The sequence below is a fragment of the Microcaecilia unicolor genome, chromosome 6, assembly GCF_901765095.1.
Source record: "Microcaecilia unicolor chromosome 6, aMicUni1.1, whole genome shotgun sequence".
Taxonomy (NCBI): domain Eukaryota; kingdom Metazoa; phylum Chordata; class Amphibia; order Gymnophiona; family Siphonopidae; genus Microcaecilia; species Microcaecilia unicolor.
In genome coordinates this window covers 168,859,929-168,880,794 of record NC_044036.1, presented here as the reverse complement: position 1 = coordinate 168,880,794, position 20,866 = coordinate 168,859,929, and the positions used below count along the sequence as shown (strand labels likewise).

Here is a 20,866-nt window from a genome sequence, read left to right as displayed (position 1 = left end):
TTAAATAAATACAGTCAGTCAATCTTAAACAAAAGCTGGTTATTAGGCATTTTCAATACATCAGTTATACAGGCACATTGAGTGGAGAGATCCATTGGTCAGCTTGTAAACTAGTTTAAAAAAAAAAAACCACCCAAAACCTAACTACAGTAAATAAACATCACAAGTAGCTGGTTCCAGTATGTGCTGAAATGGTTTCCTTCTTTCTCTCTCTATGCTACTACTAATCATTTCTATAGCGCTTCTAGATGTACGCAGAGCTGTACACATTGTATGCAGGTACTTTCTCTGTACCTTGAGGGCTCATAAGTTTGTTTTTTTTTGGTACCTGGGCAATGGAGGGTTAAATGACTTGTCCAATGTCACAAGGAGCTGAAGTGAGAATTGAACCCAGGTTGCCAGGATCAAAGCCTGCTGCACTAACCATTAGGCCACTCCTCCACACTATAGGATCAACTCCTATTTCCAGTACATTAATATTATGGGGCTGATATTCAATAGCACGATATCTGGTTATATTTAACTAGTAAAGTTACTCACAGAAGATATCCAGAGAAATTAAGTCCAACCATTGAATGAGTTATTCTAAAATTAACTGGATAATCAAGTTGGATAAATTAAGGACAGCTTTTTGTGTGATCCAACTTAACTAGACACTGGTATAGCAACGACATTCAGTTAAAAGTCTAACCACACTCCCAGCATTCCTCCAATTCCACCCAGATTTACTGGATAAATTTTGCCAGGATCCAGATAAACTGTTTGAATACTGACTCGCTACATTCTTCTCCAAAACTGATTGTACATATAAAACAGATATCTACAATTTGGGGAAAATATGCTAAACTGGCCAGTTTGCCCATCCAGTCTGCTCAGAATAATAGTTTAGCATATACTTCTGAGCAGACTGGAAGGGCAAACAGGTCTTCATCCACCAACATCAAATATCTTATTATGGGCTCTATTTACCAAGAGGCCCTTTTACAAAGGCGCGGTAGGGCTATTGTGTGGGTAGCGTGCGCCAAGTTGGCCCTACCACCGGGGTAGCACTAGAACCTCGCAGTAGTTCTGAAGTTGGCACATGCAGTTTCCCACGGTAGAAAAAAATTATTTTCTATTTTCTACCATGGGGGGGGGGGGGGGGGGGGAGTTCCCGGCGGGAATCAGCAGCATAGCCACATTGTGCTGCCCAATTACCACGCTAGCGCGTAAGCCCTTACTGCCTACTAAATAGGTGGTGGTAAGGGCTCAGGCAGTAAACATCCACACGCTAATTTTAATATTAGCGTATGGGCATTTACGGTCCTATTTTTAAGAAGACCTTTTCCCTGCCACAGTAAAAAGTGGCACAGCACGCACCAATTTCACATGCCAAAACTAGCACAGGCCACTTTTTAACCACAGCTTAGTAAAAGGGCCCCTAAGATATGTAATGAAATTAGCACACATTAATGGCTGGTAACGCATGTAATGGCTGGTCTCACTTGCGACTGCCGGCAAGACTAAGCGGAGAGGTCTGTGATCCTGAAGCAGAAGCAATTCGAAACGCTGGCCACCGCTGTTCACAGCTAAACGTTCATAGTAAGATGTGAAGACCAGGAACACTGAAGGACAATAAAGCTAAGTTTGCAAGTTTATTGTTCAATTTCAAATATCTGGAGGTTTTTTCAGCCAATAATGAGGAAGTCCAACTCCGACTAAAGTATCAGTTTGTATACAAGAGGAGTTTTCTCGAGGCTTTTTCCTCCACAGACACACTGGTGCCATATTGAATGTAAACCCTGTTTCTATTTTGTTTATTCAAACGCATGTAAATTGCCATTATGCACCTTACCTCACACGTAGCACAATTTTTATGGTAATGAGCTAAATTGTATGTAAAGCAGCATATTACTATGCAAACTGACACACAGCTTGCCGTAAACTTTTAAATTATTCCACACAATTTAAAAGACTATCAGTGCTACCCTAAAAAGGGCCCCTCCTCACCTTGAAATAAATCTGTAGTGGTATACTGATTTGGAGCATAAACTCCCTCCCACCACCTTCATCAGCTAATCAAATGTCTTAAAAAAAAATTGTCCCTATCACCTTGCACAAAAAAAGTGCCTTCTTATGGAACTCATCCACTCCCTACACCTACATCATCCCATCAATCCTCAAAATCCATACCTTGATGAAGGGAGCATTCCATTTCCAATGGTAAACTTCACAGCCAGTAGAAGTTGATTGATTAGGCTCAGATATCTCACGCGCTTCATGTCCTCTACCACTGCCCCTAGCAAAAAGGCTCTTGAATATTGTTCCACAACTACATTATAAATCTCAATACATTTACCCATATTTTTCCAGAGCTACCTAATTATCATATATTTCCCATAACCATGGTTAAAAATGATCCCATGTTGCACATTCCCTCTAACAAATTTGTGAGGAAAGGGATCAACCACAGCTAGAAAATGACAACGTAAATGCAGTATAAACTAGAGTTGAAGCTAGTAGTGTAATACCAAAATATGCAAGACTCTAGCGAAAAAATCTTTTAAAGAGAAGTGCTGATTTATGGAGAAAAAGCCCTCGGAAACCATAGGCAAACAGCCGCAGGTTTTGAGCGAGGTTACTATTTTGTATTGGTAACACTCGCCAGGATTCTATCATCAGGCATAAAAAACTCCACAAAGCAACGGAGCGTTTTTTTCAGCTCTCAATTCTTTGCTCTAGGTTATTTCTGCTTTTGAACACTGTAGCAGTGAAATAACAACTTATTTGTGAATCAATAGCATCAAAAAGATAAGCACTTAGCTTGACATCGTTTAATGAAGCACTCCTGTCTTAGCATTCAACGGGGGCCACCGTTTCACCCCGGAAACAAGGCTTCTTCAGGAATGGAGCACTGTGTGATGCTGAGAATCTATAAAAACACATAAGTTGAAAAATTATATGTTGAGCAAAAGGAAAACATGCAGAAAAGATAGTCACTCATGGATCTGCATACTTCAGAAGGAAGCTAAGTGCTTATCTTTTTGATGCTATTGATCCACAAATAAGTTGTTATTTCACTGCTACAGTGTTCAAGAGCAGAAATAACAGAGCAAGGAATTGAGAGCTGAAAAAAACGCTCCGTTGCTTTGTGGAGTTTTTTATGCCTGATGATAGAATCCTGGCAAGTGTTACCAATACAAAATAGTAACCTCGCTCAAAACCTGTGGCTGTTTGCCTATGGTTTCCGAGGGCTTTTTCTCCATAAATCAGCTCTTCTCTTAAAAAGATTTTTTCGCTAGAGTCTTGCATATTTTGGTATCAACCACAGCTACACTAGACATAGTAACAAAGTAGATGATGGCAGATAAAGATCAGTACGGTCCATCCAGTCTGCCCAACAAAATAAACTCATTGTATGTGCTACTTTATACGTATACCTGACCTTGATTTGTCCTTGCCATTTTCAGGGCACAGACTGTAGAAGTCTGCCCAGTACTAGCTTTGCTTCCCAATTACCGGTGTTGCCACCCAATCTCTGCTAAGCTTCTGTGGATCCATTCCTTCTGAACAGGATTCCCTTATGTTTATCTCACACATTTTTTAATTCCATTACTGTTTTCATCTCCACCACCTCCCGTGGGAGGGCATTCCAAGCATCCACCACCCTCTCCGTAAAAAAATACTTCCTGACATTTTTCCTGAATTTGCCCCCATTCATCCTCAATTCATGTCCTCTAGTTCTACCGCCTACCTGTCTCCAGAAAAGGTTTGTTTACAGATTAATACCTTTCAAATATTTGAACGTCTGTATCATAGCACCCGTTTCTCCTTTCCTCCAGGTATACATGTTTAGGTCAGTAAGTCTCTCGTCGTATGTAACGCAAATCTCATATCATTTTTGTAGCTTTTCTTTGCACCGCTTCAAGTCTTTTTACATCCTAAGCAAGATGCATCTTCCAAAACTGAACACAATACTCCAGGTCAGGTGGGGCCTCACCAACAACTCATACAGGTCCTTTCTTCTGCTGGTTACACCTCTCTCTATACAGGTTAGCATCCTTCTGGCTATGGCCACTACCTTGTCACACTGTTTTGTCGCCTTCAGATCCTCAGATACTATCACCCCAAGATCCCTCTCCCTGTCCGTGCATATCAGACTCTCACCGCCTAACACATACATCTCCCATGGATTTCTACTCCCTAAGTGCATCACTTTACACTTCTTTGAACTGAATTTTAATTGCCAAACATTAGACCATTCTTCTAGCTTCTGCAGATCCTTTTTCATGTTTTCCACTCCCTCAGGGGTGTCCACTCTGTTACAAATCTTGGTATCAAACACAAAAAGGCAAACGTTACCTTCTAACCCTTCGGCAACGTCACTAACAAATATACTGAACTGAATCGGCCCCACCACCGATCTTTGAGGCACTGCACTACTCACGTTTCCCTCCTCCGAGTGAATTAACCACCACCCTCTGGCGTCTGTCCGTCAACCAGTTCCTAATCCAGTTCACCACGTCGAGTCCTATCTTCAGCCTCTCAAGTTTATTCAAGAGCCTCCTGTGGGGAACCGTGTCAAAAGCTTTGCTGAAATCTAAGTAGATTATGTCTATAGCACGTCCATGATTCAATTATCCGGTCACCTAGTCAAAGAATTCAATGAGATTCATTTGGCACGATTTACCTTTGGTAAAACCATGTTATCTCAGATCTTGCAACTTACTGGATTCCAGGAAATTCACTATCCTTTACTTCAGCATTGCTTCCATTACTTTTCCCAATAACCGAAGTGAGGCTTACTGGCCTATAGTTTCCAGCTTCTTGTCTATCACCACTTTTGTGAAAAAGGACCACATCTGCTTTCTCCAATCCCACAGAACCACCCCCATCTCCAAAGGATTTATTAAACAAATCTTTAAGAGGACACGCCAAAACCTTTCTGAGCTCCCTCAATATCCTGGGATGGATCCTGTCCGGTCCCATGGCTTTGTCCACCTTTAGATTTTCAAGTTGTTCATAAACGCTCTCTTCCATGAACAGTGCTATATCCGCTCCACTCTCATATGTACTTCTGCCAGTCAATCGTGGTCCATCTCCAGGATTTTCTTCCGTGAAAATAGAAGTATTTGTTTAGCACATTTGCTTTTTCTTCCTCATTTTCCATATAGCGGTTCACAGCATCTTTCAGTCTCACAATTCCATTTTTTGTCTTACTCTTTTCACTAATATACCTGAAAAACTTTGTCACTCCTCCTTACATTTCTAGCCATTTGTTCTTCCGCTTTCGCCAGACGTATATCTCTCTTGACTTCTTTCAGTTTCATCCGGTATTCCTCTCTGTGTTCATCTTCTTGAGTTTTTCTGTATTTCATGAATGCCAATTCTTTAGTTTTTATTTTCTCAGCCACTTGCTTGGACAACCATATTGGTTTCCTTTTTCTCTTGTTTATTTACTCTCCTTACATGAAGGTTTGTAGCCATATTTATAGCTTCTTTCAGCCTGGACCACTGCCTTTCCACTTCTCGTATGTCCCCCCAGATCATCAGCTCTTTCTTCAGGTATTCTCCCATTTTACCAAAGTTAGCATGTTTGAAATCATTTTGAGTGGCTGCCCTCCACTTCAGCTGTTATATCAAACCAAATTGTTTGATGGTCACTGCTGACCAGGTGGGCACCCACTCAGACATTTGACAGCGTCAAAATGTATTTGACAGATTACATTATTCTGAAGTTGTTTGCAGGCTGATACAATTAAATGCTTATTGGTCTTTCTGTACATTTTTACCCACATTTTGTTCAACTTGTCTATCCAGTAGAGTATTCTATAATACTTCTCTATATTCCACTGAAGAACTGATTCTGTTCTAAAATACTAGTGAAACTTGCCTTTCCAATTTGTAGATAATTTCTAAAATCCACCTTAAATTGTTGCAAATATACATTTCATCTTTGTTTAATGACTGGTGAGCTTCTATATTCCTGAATCATCTTCTATTAGGGAAATTTTCATGCAGCCTGCAGGCTTCCAGACATTGTCCCTGTGGATATTCAAGTTCACTCTCAAAGCAAATCCTTTTGAAAACTGGGCCAGCTGCAGAAATAAGGCTGTTTCTCTCTGAATACATTTGCACTATCAGGGACAAACATACCTGCAGAAAACATGTGGGGAGATTTGAAAATGCAAGCCTTGAGTGTACTTTCCTGCCCCCACTCTGATCAAACCCTTTGTCTGCTAAGGATAAAAAGTACCTGCACAGGGAGGCTGCAATTTTCAGATGGTCTTTATTCTGTGAACAGCTGTACATTGCAGTTTTGTTTTGTTTTTTTAAACTTTGTCCACTACACATTTTATTGCAAAATGTTGAAAGATGTGGCAGGTCTGCACTATGACTAAAACAAAATACCTTCTGTTAAAACTAAATTGGCGATATACTGGTGTCAGCTCTGTCCATCTCTATCATTTTCTGTTTATCTTAATGTTGGCTGCCAAAATCTGATGAGACACCAGCCTCCTACCCCCAAAATGGAGTAGGCATGACATCACTTCTTAATTGATTTTCTGGCTCATTTCCACCACTGACTCACTTCACAGCAATGTCCAACAGGTAAGTAAGATTAGATAATCCTGTATGGTCCTCAATACAATTAAAGTGATTGTATTAGAGAAGATAACATGTGAGGTATGATTTATGAACTCTCAGACCGAAGGCACAAAATGGAAAAAAAATGGTAAACAGAAAATGAGGAAGCAGCATTTATGAAATACTAAAAAGTTGTGTGCTCATATCTCTCTAGTGGATTTATACAAAATATTCTACTCAGAGAAGGAAAACAGATAAAATGTATTCATACCTGCTAATTTCCTTCCCTTGAATCTTACTAGACTAGTCTATATTAATGTGTTGTGTTCCCTTACCAGCAGATGGAGGTAGATAAACAGTGATATCAGTGGTATAAGGGCTGGTGCACTCTGGAAACCTTTCACATTAGCAATGTGAAAGATTTAGACTTGTTAAGGAACCACTCAAAATGCATGTAACACTGATTTTTAAAAAGGGTTCCAGGGGTGATCCGGGAAATTACAGACCGGTAAGCCTAACTTCAGTACCGGGCAAAATTAGTGGAAACTATTATAAAGAGTAAATTTAAGGAACACAGACAAACATGATTTAATGGGACAGAGTGAGCATGGGATCAGCCGGGGAAGTCTTGCCTCACCAATCTGCTTCATTTGTTTGAAGGTGTAAATAAACATGTTGATGAAGGTAAGCCGGTTGATGTAGCCTATCTAGATTTTCAGAAGGCTTTTAACAAAGTTCCTCATGAGAGACTCCTGAGAAAATTAAAAAGTCATGAGATAGGAGGCAATGCCCTTCTGTGGATTAGGAATTGGTTACTGGACAGAAAACAGAGGGTAGGGTTAAACGGCTATTTTTCTCAATGGGTTGGTTAAAATATAACCAGCTTAAGCTGAAACCAGAAGAGCCCTTTTTGCAGATGTGGTAAAAACTGGCCCGATGTGCGCCAAAAGCACACGCCTACACTACCGCAGGCTACTTTTTACCGCACCTTAGTAAAAGGTCCCCCTCTGACTGTAGCAGGCTGCAAAATTCTGGTTAACTCTGTTGAATTCTTTAAGTGATACTCGATGACAATCTTGATTTTAAGTTCCATGTTTTGAATTTAAATGTTTTTTTCACCCTTTGTATGATATTGCTCAATGTGTCTTCTGGCTACAAAGAAATCTACTCCTATGCTTATACACTCACGCTAGTTATGAACAGATTGGATTATAGTAATGTCTCACAAGGTGTGCATGCTCTAGATATTAGATGTTAAATTATCTAAAATGTTGCTGTTAAACTTCTTACTGGGGAATACAAGTTTGACTATTGGGCTCATTTTCGAAAGAGAAGGACGCCCATCTTTTGACATAAATTGGAAGATGGACGTCCTTCTCCCAGGGTCGTCCAAATCGGTATAATCAAAAGCTGATTTTGGACATCCCCAACTGCTTTCCGTCGCAGGGATGGCCAAAGTTCAAGGGGGCGCGTCAGAGGCGTAGCGAAGGTGGGACTTGGGCATTCCTAACACTTGGACGTCCTTGACACATAATCAAAGAAACAAGGATGTCCCTGACGAACACTTGGACGACTTTACCTTGTCATGTTTTTCTTACAACCAAGGCACATAAAGGTGCCCGAAATGACCAGATGACCACCAGAGAGAATCAGGGATGACCTCCACTTACTCCCTCAGTGGTCACTAACCCCCTCCCACCCAAAAAAACATCTTTCAAAATATGTCGTGCCAGCCTCAGGTCCATGACAGCAGTATGCAGGTCCCTGGAGCAGTTTGTTTGGGTGCAGTGTACTTCAGACAGGTGGACCCATCCCCATCCCCTCCTACCTGTTACATTTGTGGAGGAAACAGTGAGCCCTCCAAAACCCACCACAAACCCACTGTACCCACATCTAGGTGCCCCCCTTCACCTGTAAGGGCTATGGTAGTGGTGTACAGTTGGGGGTAGTGGGTTTTGGGGGGGGGGTTGGGGGGTCAGCACAAAAGTTAAGGGAGCTAGCTATGTACCTTGGAGCAATTTATTAAGACCACTGCAGTGCCCCCTAGGGTGCCCGGTTGGTGTCCTGGCATGTCAGGGGGACCAGTGCACTACAAATGCTGGCTCCTCCCACGACCAAATGGCTTGCATTTAGTCGTTTCTGAGATGGACATCCTTGGTTTCGAAAATCGCTGAAAATCAGAAACGTCCATGTCTATGGACGACAATCTCTAAGTACGACCAAATTTCAGGATTTGGACGCCCCTGACCGTATTATCGAAACGAAAGATGGACATCCATCTTGTTTCGAAAATACAGGTTTCCCCGCCCCTGGATCGGGACGTTTTGCAAGGACGTCCAAATCGAAACGTGGCCGTCCCTTTCGAAAATGCCCCTCCACGTGACCTCCACTCCTGAAAGCCAAACATTGGTTATCTTTCTTCAAGGATGTTGTTGTTTCTTTACTTTCTTCCTTTTTACTGTAGGAAGATGTAATTTTCACGTTTCTTTTTATTGTTTTGTTTTCCTATCTAGTTTTATAATGTAAACTGCTTAGATGCACTATGAAGCGAATGCTACATACCTGTAGAAGGTATTCTCTGAGGACAGCAGGCTGATTGTTCTCACTGATGGGTGACGTCCACGGCAGCCCCTCCAATCGGAACTTCTCTAGCAAAGGCCTTTGCTAGTCCTCGCGCGCCGATGCGCACCGCGCATGCGCGGCCGTCTTCCCGCCCGAACCGGCTCGTGTTCGTCAGTCTCATATGTAGCAAGACAAAGACAAGGGAAGATACAACTCCAAAGGGGAGGCGGGCGGGTTTGTGAGAACAATCAGCCTGCTGTCCTCGGAGAATACCTTCTACAGGTATAGTAACATAGTAACATAGTAGACGACGACAGAAAAAGACCTGCACGGTCCATCTAGTCTGCCCACGATAAACTCATATGTGTATACCTTACCTTGATTTGTACCTGTCTTTTTCAGGGCACAGACCGTATAAGTCTGTGCAGCAGTATTTCCCGCCTCCCAACAACCAGTCCCGCCTCCGGCACAGACCCCGTATAAGTCTGCCCTCCCCCATCCTAGCCTCTCAACCACCAACCCCTCTTCCCCCCGCCACCCAAGTATGTATGTAGCATTCGCTTTCTCCGAGGACAAGCAGGCTGCTTGTTCTCACTGATGGGGTATCCCTAGCCCCCAGGCTCACTCAAAACAACAAACATGGTCAATAACTGAGATTGACCTAACAATTTTTCCAACTAACTGAGAGTGTAGCCTGGAACAGAATAAAACATGGGCCTAGGGGGGTGGAGTTAGATCCTAAACCCCGAACAGATTCTGAAGCACTGACTGCCCGAACCGACTGTTGCGTCGGGTATCCTGCTGCAGGCAGTAATGAGATGTGAATGTGTGGACAGATGACCACGTCGCAGCTTTGCAAATCTCTTCAATAGTGGCTGACTTCAAGTGGGCTACCGACGCTGCCATGGCTCTAACATTATGAGCCGTGACATGACCCTCAAGAGCCAGCCCAGCCTGGGCGTAAGTGAAAGAAATGCAATCTGCTAGCCAATTGGATATGGTGCGTTTCCCCACAGCCACTCCCCTCCTGTTGGGATCAAAAGAAGCAAACAATTGGGCGGACTGTCTGCTGGGCTGTGTCCGCTCCAGATAGAAGGCCAATGCTCTCTTGCAGTCCAATGTGTGCAGCTGACGTTCAGCAGGGCAGGAATGAGGACAGGGAAAGAATGTTGGCAAGACAACTGACTGGTTCAGATGGAACTCCGACACAACCTTTGGCAAGAACTTAGGGTGAGTGCGGAGGACTACTCTGTTATGATGAAATTTGGTGTAAGGGGCCTGGGCTACCAGGGCCTGAAGCTCACTGACTCTACGAGCTGAAGTAACTGCCACCAAGAAAATGACCTTCCAGGTCAAGTACTTCAGATGGCAGGAGTTCAGTGGCTCAAAAGGAGGTTTCATCAGCTGGGTGAGAACGACATTGAGATCCCATGACACTGTAGGAGGTTTGACAGGGGGCTTTGACAAAAGCAAACCTCTCATGAAGCGAACAACTAAAGGCTGTCCTGAGATCGGCTTACCTTCCACACGGTAATGGTATGCACTGATTGCACTAAGGTGAACCCTTACAGAGTTGGTCTTGAGACCAGACTCAGACAAGTGCAGAAGGTATTCAAGCAGGGTCTGTGTAGGACAAGAGCAAGGATCTAGGGCCTTGCTGTCACACCAGACGGCAAACCTCCTCCACAGAAAGAAGTAACTCCTCTTAGTGGAGTCTTTCCTGGAAGCAAGCAAGATGCGGGAGACACCCTCTGACAGACCCAAAGAGGCAAAGTCTACGCTCTCAACATCCAGGCCGTGAGAGCCAGAGACTGGAGGCTGGGATGCAGAAGCGCCCTTTCGTCCTGTGTGATGAGGGTCGCAAAACACTCCAATCTCCACGGTTCTTCGGAGGACAACTCCAGAAGAAGAGGGAACCAGATCTGACACGGCCAAAAAGGAGCAATCAGAATCATGGTGCCTCGGTCTTGCTTGAGTTTCAACAAAGTCTTCCCCACCAGAGGTATGGGAGGATAAGCATACAGCAGACCCTCCCCCCAGTCCAGGAGGAAGGCATCCGATGCCAGTCTGCCGTGGGCCTGAAGCCTGGAACAGAACTGAGGGACTTTGTGGTTGGCTCAAGATGCAAAGAGATCTACCAAGGGGGTGCCCCACACCTGGAAGATCTGGCGCACTACTCGGGAATTGAGTGACCACTCGTGAGGTTGCATAATCCTGCTCAGTCTGTCGGCCAGACTCTTGTTTACGCCTGCCAGATATGTGGCTTGGAGCACCATGCCGTGACGGCGAGCCCAGAGCCACATGCTGACGGCTTCCTGACACAGAGGGCGAGATCCGGTGCCCCCCTGCTTGTTGATGTAATACATGGCAACCTGGTTGTCTGTCTGAATTTGGATAATTTGGTGGGACAGCCGATCTCTGAAAGCCTTCAGAGCGTTCCAGACCGCTTGTAACTCCAGGAGATTGATCTGCAGATCGCGTTCCTGGAGGGACCAGCTTCCCTGGGTGTGACGCCCATCGACATGAGCCCCCCACCCCAGGAGAGACGCATCCGTAGTCAGCACTTTTTGTGGCTGAGGAATTTGGAAAGGATGTCCCAGAGTCAAATTGGACCAAATCGTCCACCAATACAGGGATTTGAGAAAACTCGTGGACAGGTGGATCACGTCTTCTAGATCCCCAGCAGCCTGAAACCACTGGGAAGCTAGGGTCCACTGAGTAGATCTCATGTGAAGGCGGGCCATGGGAGTCACATGAACTGTGGAGGCCATGTGGCCCAGCAATCTCAACATCTGCCGAGCTGTGATCTGCTGGGACGCTCGCACCCGCGAGACGAGGGACAACAAGTTGTTGGCTCTCGCCTCTGGGAGATAGGCACGAGCCGTCCGAGAATCCAGCAGAGCTCCTATGAATTCGAGTCTCTGTACTGGGAGAAGATGGGACGTTGGATAATTTATCACAAACCCCAGTAGCTCCAGGAGGCGAATAGTCATCTGCATGGACTGTAGAGCTCCTGCCTCGGATGTGTTCTTCACCAGCCAATCGTCGAGATATGGGAACACGTGTACTCCCAGCCTGCGAAGTGCCGCTGCTACTACAGCCAAGCACTTCGTGAACACTCTGGGCGCAGAGGCGAGCCCAAAGGGTAGCACACAGTACTGGAAGTGACGTGTGCCCAGGTGAAATCGCAGATACTGTCTGCGAGCTGGCAGTATCGGGATGTGCGTGTAGGCGTCCTTCAAGTCCAGAGAGCATAGCCAATCGTTTTCCTGAATCATGGGGAGAAGGGTGCCTACGGAAAGCATCCTGAACTTTTCCTTGACCAGATATTTGTTCAGGGCCCTTAGGTCTAGGATGGGACGCATCCCCCCTGTTTTCTTTTCCACAAGGAAGTACCTGGAATAGAATCCCAGCCCTTCTTGCCCAGATGGCACGGGCTCGACCGCATTGGCGCTGAGAAGGGCGGAGAGTTCCTCTGTAAGTACCTGCTTGTGCTGGAAGCTGTAAGACTGAGCTCCCGGTGGGCAACTTGGAGGTTTTGAGGTCAAATTGAGGGTGTATCCTTGCCGGACTATTTGAAGAACCCACTGATCGGAGGTTATGAGAGGCCACCTTTGGTGAAAAACTTTCAACCTCCCTCCGACCGGTAGATCGCCCGGCACTGACACTTGGATGTCGGCTATGCTCTGCTGGAGCCAGTCAAAAGTTCGTCCCTTGCTTTTGCTGGGGGGCCGAGGGGCCTTGCTGAGGCGCACGCTGCTGACGAGAGCGAGCGCGCTGGGGCTTAGCCTGGGCCGCAGGCTGTCGAGAAGGAGGATTGTACCTACGCTTGCCAGAAGAGTAGGGAACAGTCTTCCTTCCCCCATAAAAACGTCTACTTGTGGAGGTAGAAGCTGAAGGCTGCCGGCGGGAGAACTTGTCGAAAGCGGTATCCCGCTGGTGGAGTTGCTCTACCACCTGTTCGACCTTCTCTCCAAAAATATTATCCGCACGGCAAGGCAAGTCCGCAATCCGCTGCTGGATCCTATTCTCCAGGTCGGAGGCACGCAGCCATGAGAGTCTGCGCATCACCACACCTTGAGCAGCGGCCCTGGACGCAACATCAAAGGTGTCATACACCCCTCTGGCCAGGAATTTTCTGCACGCCTTCAGCTGCCTGACCACCTCCTGAAATGGCTTGGCTTGTTCAGGAGGGAGCTTGTCCACCAAGCCCGCCAACTGCCGCACATTGTTCCGCATGTGTATGCTCGTGTAGAGCTGGTAAGACTGAATTTTGGCCACGAGCATAGAGGAATGGTAGGCCTTCCTCCCAAAGGAGTCTAAGGTTCTAGAGTCTTTGCCCGGGGGCGCCGAAGCATGCTCCCTAGGACTCTTAGCCTTCTTTAGGGCCAAATCCACAACTCCAGAGTCGTGAGGCAACTGAGTGCGCATCAGCTCTGGGTCCCCATGGATCCGGTACTGGGACTCGATCTTCTTGGGAATGTGGGGATTAGTTAAAGGCTTGGTCCAGTTCGCCAGCAATGTCTTTTTGAGGACATGATGCATGGGTACTGTGGACGCTTCCTTAGGTGGAGAAGGATAGTCCAGGAGCTCAAACATTTCAGCCCTGGGCTCGTCCTCCACAACCACCGGGAAGGGGATGGCCGTAGACATCTCCCGGACAAAGGCCGCAAAAGACAGACTCTCGGGAGGAGAAAGCTGCCTTTCAGGGGAGGGAGTGGGATCCGAAGGAAGGCCATCAGACTCCTCGTCAGAGAAATATCTGATGTCCTCCTCCTCCTCCCACGAGGCCTCACCATCGGTATCAGACACAAGTTCACGAACCTGTGTCTGAAGCCGTGCCCGACTCCACTCCATGGAACCACGGCCACGGTGGGAGCGTCGAGAGGTAGACTCCCTCGCCCGCACCGGCGAAGCTCCCTCCGCCGACGTCGTCGGGGAGCCTTCCTGGGAGGCGACCGCAGTCGGTACCGCAAGCGGCACCGATGTCGGAGACCTCACCCCGGGCAAGGGGCCAGCCGGCGCCTCGCTAGACGGTACCGGTGGCGCAAGCACCCCCGGTACCGGAGGGGAAGGGCGCAACAGCTCTCCCAGGATCTCTGGGAGAACGGCCCGGAGACTCTCGTGCAGGGCGGCTGTGGAGAAAGACATGGAAGCCGATGCAGGAGTCGATGTCAGAGTTTGTTCCGGGCGTGGAGGCTGTTCCGGGCTGTCCAAGGTGGAGCGCATCGACACCTCCTGAACAGAGGGTGAGCGTTCCTCCCGGTGCCGATGCCTACTGGGTGCCGACTCCCTCGGCGACCCAGAGCTCTCGGTACCGACGCGGGAAGGAGACCAGTGTCAATGCTTCTTTGACTTTTTCAAACGAAGCATGTCACCGGAGCTTCCCGGTACCGACGAGGAGGACGTAGAATCCAACCGTCGCTTCCTCGGGGCCGAGGCCGAAGAAGGTCGGTCTCGGGGGGGCTGTACCGCAGGAGCCCTCAGGGTAGGGGAAGACCCACCCGAAGGCTCACCGCCACCAGCAGGGGAATGGACAGCCCTCACCTGCACTCCAGACGAAGCACCACCGTCCGACGACATCAGCAGAAGCGGAGGTCCCGGTACCACCGACGCCGACGCAGCCTTCCGATGCCTCGGCCCCGACGATGCAGAGGTTCGATGCCTCGATGCAATCGATACCGTCGCGGCCGAGGGCGGAGGTGTTGACGCTGTCGACGCACTCGATACTCCCGGTGCCGATGCAAAACCCGAGAACAAAACGTTCCACTGGGCCAATCTCGCTACCTGAGTCCTTTTCTGTAAAAGGGCGCAAAGACTGCAGGCCTGCGGGTGGTGCCCAGCCCCCAGACACTGAAGACACGACACGTGCCTATCAGTGAGCGAGATTACCCGGGCGCACTGGGTGCACTTCTTGAAGCCGCTGGGAGACTTCGATGACATGGGCGGAAAAATCACGCCGGCGAAATCAAAACTCGCAATTGCGGTAAGGCACCAAAAAGATGGGGAGAAAAAAAAAAAACTCGACCCGAGGCCTCAAAGGGGCCTACCCCGAAAACGAAAGAAAACTTAACAGGGCCAAAAACTAGAAGTAACGGAAAAAGAAAAAGACCAAAAGGCCCTTCTCCGGAATCCCTTTTTTTTTTTTTTTTTTTTTAGCGAAAAGTCAAAAAGACGCACGAGGGTCAACTTAAGGGGCGCGAACAGCGCAAACACGACCGTACCGAGCGTGGACAAAAGAAGACTGACGAACACGAGCTGGTTCGGGCGGGAAGACGGCCGCACATGCGCGGTGCGCATCGGCGCGTGAGGACTAGCAAAGGCCTTTGCTAGAGAAGTTCCGATTGGAGGGGCTGCCGTGGACGTCACCCATCAGTGAGAACAAGCAGCCTGCTTGTCCTCGGAGAATGGATGATATATAAAATTCAAATAAACGATAAACAATCGGGGAAGGATACATATGAGACCCTGTAGGACAGAGCCAGCAACTCAAACTTGCTGGATTGAGCAAATGGCAACCAGGAATACCGCCTTTAGTGTAAGATCCTTCAGAGGAGCACACAGGCTTGAAAGGCAGTCCCACTGGGGTACTGAGGATCAAAACTGAGGTCCCACTGCAGCAAGACTGCCTGAAGCAGGGGCCGAATATGCTTCATGCCCCACAGAAATCATATGGCATCTGTGTAGGCTGCAAGAGAAATGTCGTACCTTAAGCAACGTGACGATAACCGAGGTTGAGTAGCCCCCATTTCTCAGGTGATGCCTCTTAAGAGCCAGGCCATAAACCAGAAAGGATTTGGGTCCTCAATCAGAATTGCACCCTGTCTCAGGATCCCCCGTCACCGCAGAAGAGGGAGTGGGGGGGCCTGCAAGGTGGTAAACCAGGCCTGCATAACAGGGATGATAAGGCCAGTCTGGAGCTACGAGGATCACAAGAAATGGCTGTTTGGCCACTCCCCGAAGAACCCTTCTGAGGGGCCAGGGTGGTAAAACATCAAGTGTCTCCTGTTGCAGCCACAGCTACATGAGAGTTTCTATACCAACTGAAGAATAGGGGACATTTTATATGCCTCTGCAACACCATCAGGTCACAGCACAGAGGACCCCAGTGGTCCACCATAGACTGGAATGCTGAAGGATCCAAGACGTTTTGGCTGAGAAAATCTGCTTGCATGCTTTCTGTTCCTGCAATGTGCACCGCCAAGAGTGCCATGAGATGCCACTCCAGCGCACTATGTAACATATATGCATATTTACAGAATTCTGCTTAGCTGGATTTTTGGCATTTGCTCAAATATTTGCATTTGCTCACATCATTTACATGCATATTTGGTGCATAAGTGTTGGCACCCACATCATAGTAGAACTATACCCATAACATCAAAGCCTCTTTTTCTTTAAATTTACCATTGTCACATTGACATTCACAGTTATTGGACCCAGGATGAACATGCTCATGCTGCTGTGAAAGATCAGAGAAGGGAAACATTGCAATCTCTTTTTCAATGACATATTAGTGGTTCCCAGAAGCAGAGAAATTTATTGCAAAGATACCCTGTACCCAAGGTGTGTATTTAAGGTCTAATGAACTTTCTCACAGTGTTACTGCAGATTTTTGAAGGAAACAAGCCATCAAGTCACACAGTTTTACAGTGTGAGTCATTGTTGGCTTGCAAATGCTTACTGCAAGTATCTATGATGGGCCAGGGAACATAGTAATTGAACAATTAGGACTGTTTGCATTCAGACTACATTACTCCTAGCTGCACACAGAGTGGCTGTTCATGACATCAGAAAACATTAGGCAAAACAAGCAAATGCGACCATACAGTCAATGTATTCACTATGAAACGATAAATGAAAGAATCGATTCACATTCTTAAGATTACCTCTCCTTATAAATACTGCCAAATGGCGTACAAAGCTACCAATTAAATCTCGCATTACCAGTCTTCTCTAATCAAGTTTAGGGTGGCGAGCCAACTAAACAAGTTCATCGGGGTAACTAATAAAACACTAACTTTTTGTTACTATAGAAACTAGCATTAAATCAGTTAAAATGACTTTGAACCTCTTCACAAATCAATGGAAGCCAGCATGATTTGGTATTACCTTAACAAGGGAGCACATTTGTTTCCTCACATATATAAAAGTACCCATGTTTACACTATTGAGCTTGGAAGTTACTAAACAAGTTGGTTCACCCTTCTTTCACAATTTTGTTGGTCTTACTTATTTAGAAATAATTTGGTTAATCATACTGCTTCTAAATACCATACCACGCACAGAACAAGAACTCATGTACCTGAAGAGCTGTCTGCTCATATAATGCAGTCATGGGCACCTTCTGGAGAAACCAGGGGAATAATATAAAACAATGTCATTTCAGGGCTTTTTCTGAGGGGATAGTAAGTACTGGCACCTTTTCTGTTGCCTGCTAAAATTGACCCATGGTCCCCAAGATTTAAGGATAGAGCTCAGGCTCTACACAACAATTCTGCCTTGTCATAGATTGTAGATAAAAAACAACAAAGCAGTGGAATCAAATGCATTTATTTGGAATAATAACCGACGTGGCCACGTTTCGCCCTCAGGCTGCGTCAGGGGTACAAACTATCAAAAGTGTAAGTTTGCCCACTGACAAAGACATGAGCAGCCCATAATTGAAGGGTAGGTTATTGGTAACAGTGAGAGATAGCACATCACAAATTAAATCCGGAAAATCACATTGTGGAAAGTATATGATTTTATTTGCATTCTGCAGAGGGAAATAAGTATTTAATCCCTCTGGCAAACAAGACCTAATACTTGGTGGCAAAACCCTTGTTGGCAAGCACAGCGGTCAGACGTCTTCTGTAGTTGATGATGAGGTTTGCACACATGTCAGGAGGAATTTTGGTCCACTCCTCTTTGCAGATCATCTCTAAATCATTAAGAGTTCTGGGCTGTCGCTTGGCAACTCGCAGCTTCAGCTCCCTCCATAAGTTTTCAATGGGATTAAGGTCTGGTGACTGGCTAGGCCACTCCATGACCCTAATGTGCTTCTTCCTGAGCCACTCCTTTGTTGCCTTGGCTGTATGTTTTGGGTCATTGTCGTGCTGGAAGACCCAGCCACGACCCATTTTTAAGGCCCTGGCGGAGGGAAGGAGGTTGTCACTCAGAATTGTACGGTACATGGCCCCATCCATTCTCCCATTGATGCGGTGAAGTAGTCCTGTGCCCTTAGCAGAGAAACACCCCCAAAACATAACATTTCCACCTCCATGCTTGACAGTGGGGACGGTGTTCTTTGGGTCATAGGCAGCATTTCTCTTCCTCCAAACACGGCGAGTTGAGTTCATGCCAAAGAGCTCAATTTTTGTCTCATCTGACCACAGCACCTTCTCCCAATCACTCTCGGCATCATCCAGGTGTTCACTGGCAAACTTCAGACGGGCCGTCACATGTGCCTTCCGGAGCAGGGGGACCTTGCGGGCACTGCAGGATTGCAATCCGTTATGTCGTAATGTGTTACCAATGGTTTTCGTGGTGACAGTGGTCCCAGCTGCCTTGAGATCATTGACAAGTTCCCCCCTTGTAGTTGTAGGCTGATTTCTAACCTTCCTCATGATCAAGGATACCCCACGAGGTGAGATTTTGCGTGGAGCCCCAGATCTTTGTCGATTGACAGTCATTTTGTACTTCTTCCATTTTCTTACTATGGCACCAACAGTTGTCTCCTTCTCGCCCAGCGTCTTACTGATGGTTTTGTAGCCCATTCCAGCCTTGTGCAGGTGTATGATCTTGTCCCTGACATCCTTAGACAGCTCCTTGCTCTTGGCCATTTTGTAGAGGTTAGAGTCTGACTGATTCACTGAGTCTGTGGACAGGTGTCTTTCATACAGGTGACCATTGCTGACAGCTGTCTGTCATGCAGGTAACGAGTTGATTTGGAGCATCTACCTGGTCTGTAGGGGCCTGATCTCTTACTGGTTGGTGGGGGATCAAATACTTATTTCCCTCTGCAGAATGCAAATAAATTCATATACTTTCCACAATGTGATTTTCCGGATTTAATTTGTGATGTGCTATCTCTCACTGTTACCAATAACCTACCCTTCAATTATGGGCTGCTCATGTCTTTGTCAGTGGGCAAACTTACAAAATCAGCAAGGGATCAAATACTTATTTCCACCACTGTACATGTGAACTGGATTGGTCGCTGTTGGAAACAGGATACTGGATTTGATGGACCTTCAGTCTGTCCCAGTATGGCAACACTTATGTTTTACTTCTGCTTACTTTTGTACATGGCTTTAGGGGCTACCAGTTAGCTGTATATTTTTTTAAAGGCAGGTCGATTTGTCCTGGTTCTACCCTACTGCGGGTGTGGACTTCTGATCCTATTTTTGGAGGGAAAATGAGACTGGAAGTCCATAGAATCATATCTATCTATTTTTAAAGATAGTAAGTCCCACCTAGTCTATCCAACTTATTTGTGGCAGGGTATAACAGATCCCAATTGACCACTGCCTTTCTCTTCACCTTATTCCAACTAGAAATTCTATATTTGCAGTGAAGTAAAAGCAGGATTGGATCAACATATTCTGAAATAAAAATGGAGCCAGTTGGCAACCCTAACTGCCCTGAATTCATTTACATTATAGAGGAATCTATTCATGGATACTAGGATTGCCTAATTAGATAATTTTGAATATATTTTGTCTTCTGTTGAAAGTTTACTTAGGGGAAGTAAATTACAAGAGGACCTTACGAGACTGGGAGACTGGGCGGCTAAATGGCAGATGTTTAATGTGAGCAAGTGCAAGGTGATGCATGTGGGAAAAAAGAACCCGAATTATAGCTAGGTCATGCAAGGTTCCACGTTAGGAGTTACGGACCAAGAAAGGGATCTGGGTGTCGTTGTCGATAACACACTGAAACCTTCTGCTCAGTGTGCTGCTGCGGCTAAGAAAGCGAACAGAATGATGGGTATTATTAGGAAAGGTATGGAAAACAGGTGTGAGGATGTTATAATGCCGTTGTATCGCTCCATGGTGCGACCGCACCTTGAGTATTGTGTTCAATTCTGGTCGCTGCATCTCAAGAAAGATATAGTAGAATTGGAAAAGGTGCAGCGAAGGGCGACTAAAATGATAGCGGGGATGGGACGACTTCCCTATGAAGAAAGACTAAGGAGGCTAGGGCTATACAGCTTGGAGAAGAGACGGCTGAGGGGAGACATGATAGAGGTATATAAAATAATGAGTGGAGTGGAACAGGTGGATGTGAAGCGTCTGTTCACGCTTTCCAAAAATACTAGGACTAGGGGGCATGCGATGAAACTACAGTGTAGTAAATTTAAAACAAATCGGAGAAAAATTTTCTTCACCCAACGTGTAATTAAACTCTGGAATTCGTTGCCGGAGAAAGTGGTGAAGGCGGTTAGCTTAGCAGAGTTTAAAAAGGGGTTGGACGGTTTCCTAAAGGACAAGTCCATAAACCGCTACTAAACGGACTTGGAAAAATCCAAAATTCCAGGAATAACATGTATAGAATGTTTGTACGTTTGGGAAGCTTGCCAGGTGCCCTTGGCCTGGATTGGCCGCTGTCGTGGACAGGATGCTGGGCTCGATGGACCCTTGGTCTTTTCCCAGTATGGCATTACTTATGTATGTACTTATGTATTTCTTAGGCTCCTGGCATTCGCATATAGACATTTCAAAGTATGTTTGTTGTTCCTATTTACATGATGCTT

At 46.2% G+C, this 20,866-nt stretch overlaps 1 protein-coding gene across 1 annotated transcript in view; it reads right to left on the bottom strand.

Annotated features, from left to right (window-relative positions):
* The window catches only part of TAMM41 (TAM41 mitochondrial translocator assembly and maintenance homolog), a 128,659-nt gene that overhangs the window by 56,568 nt on the left and 51,225 nt on the right, over nt 1-20,866 (bottom strand). The gene's annotated exons all lie outside the window — the stretch shown is intronic.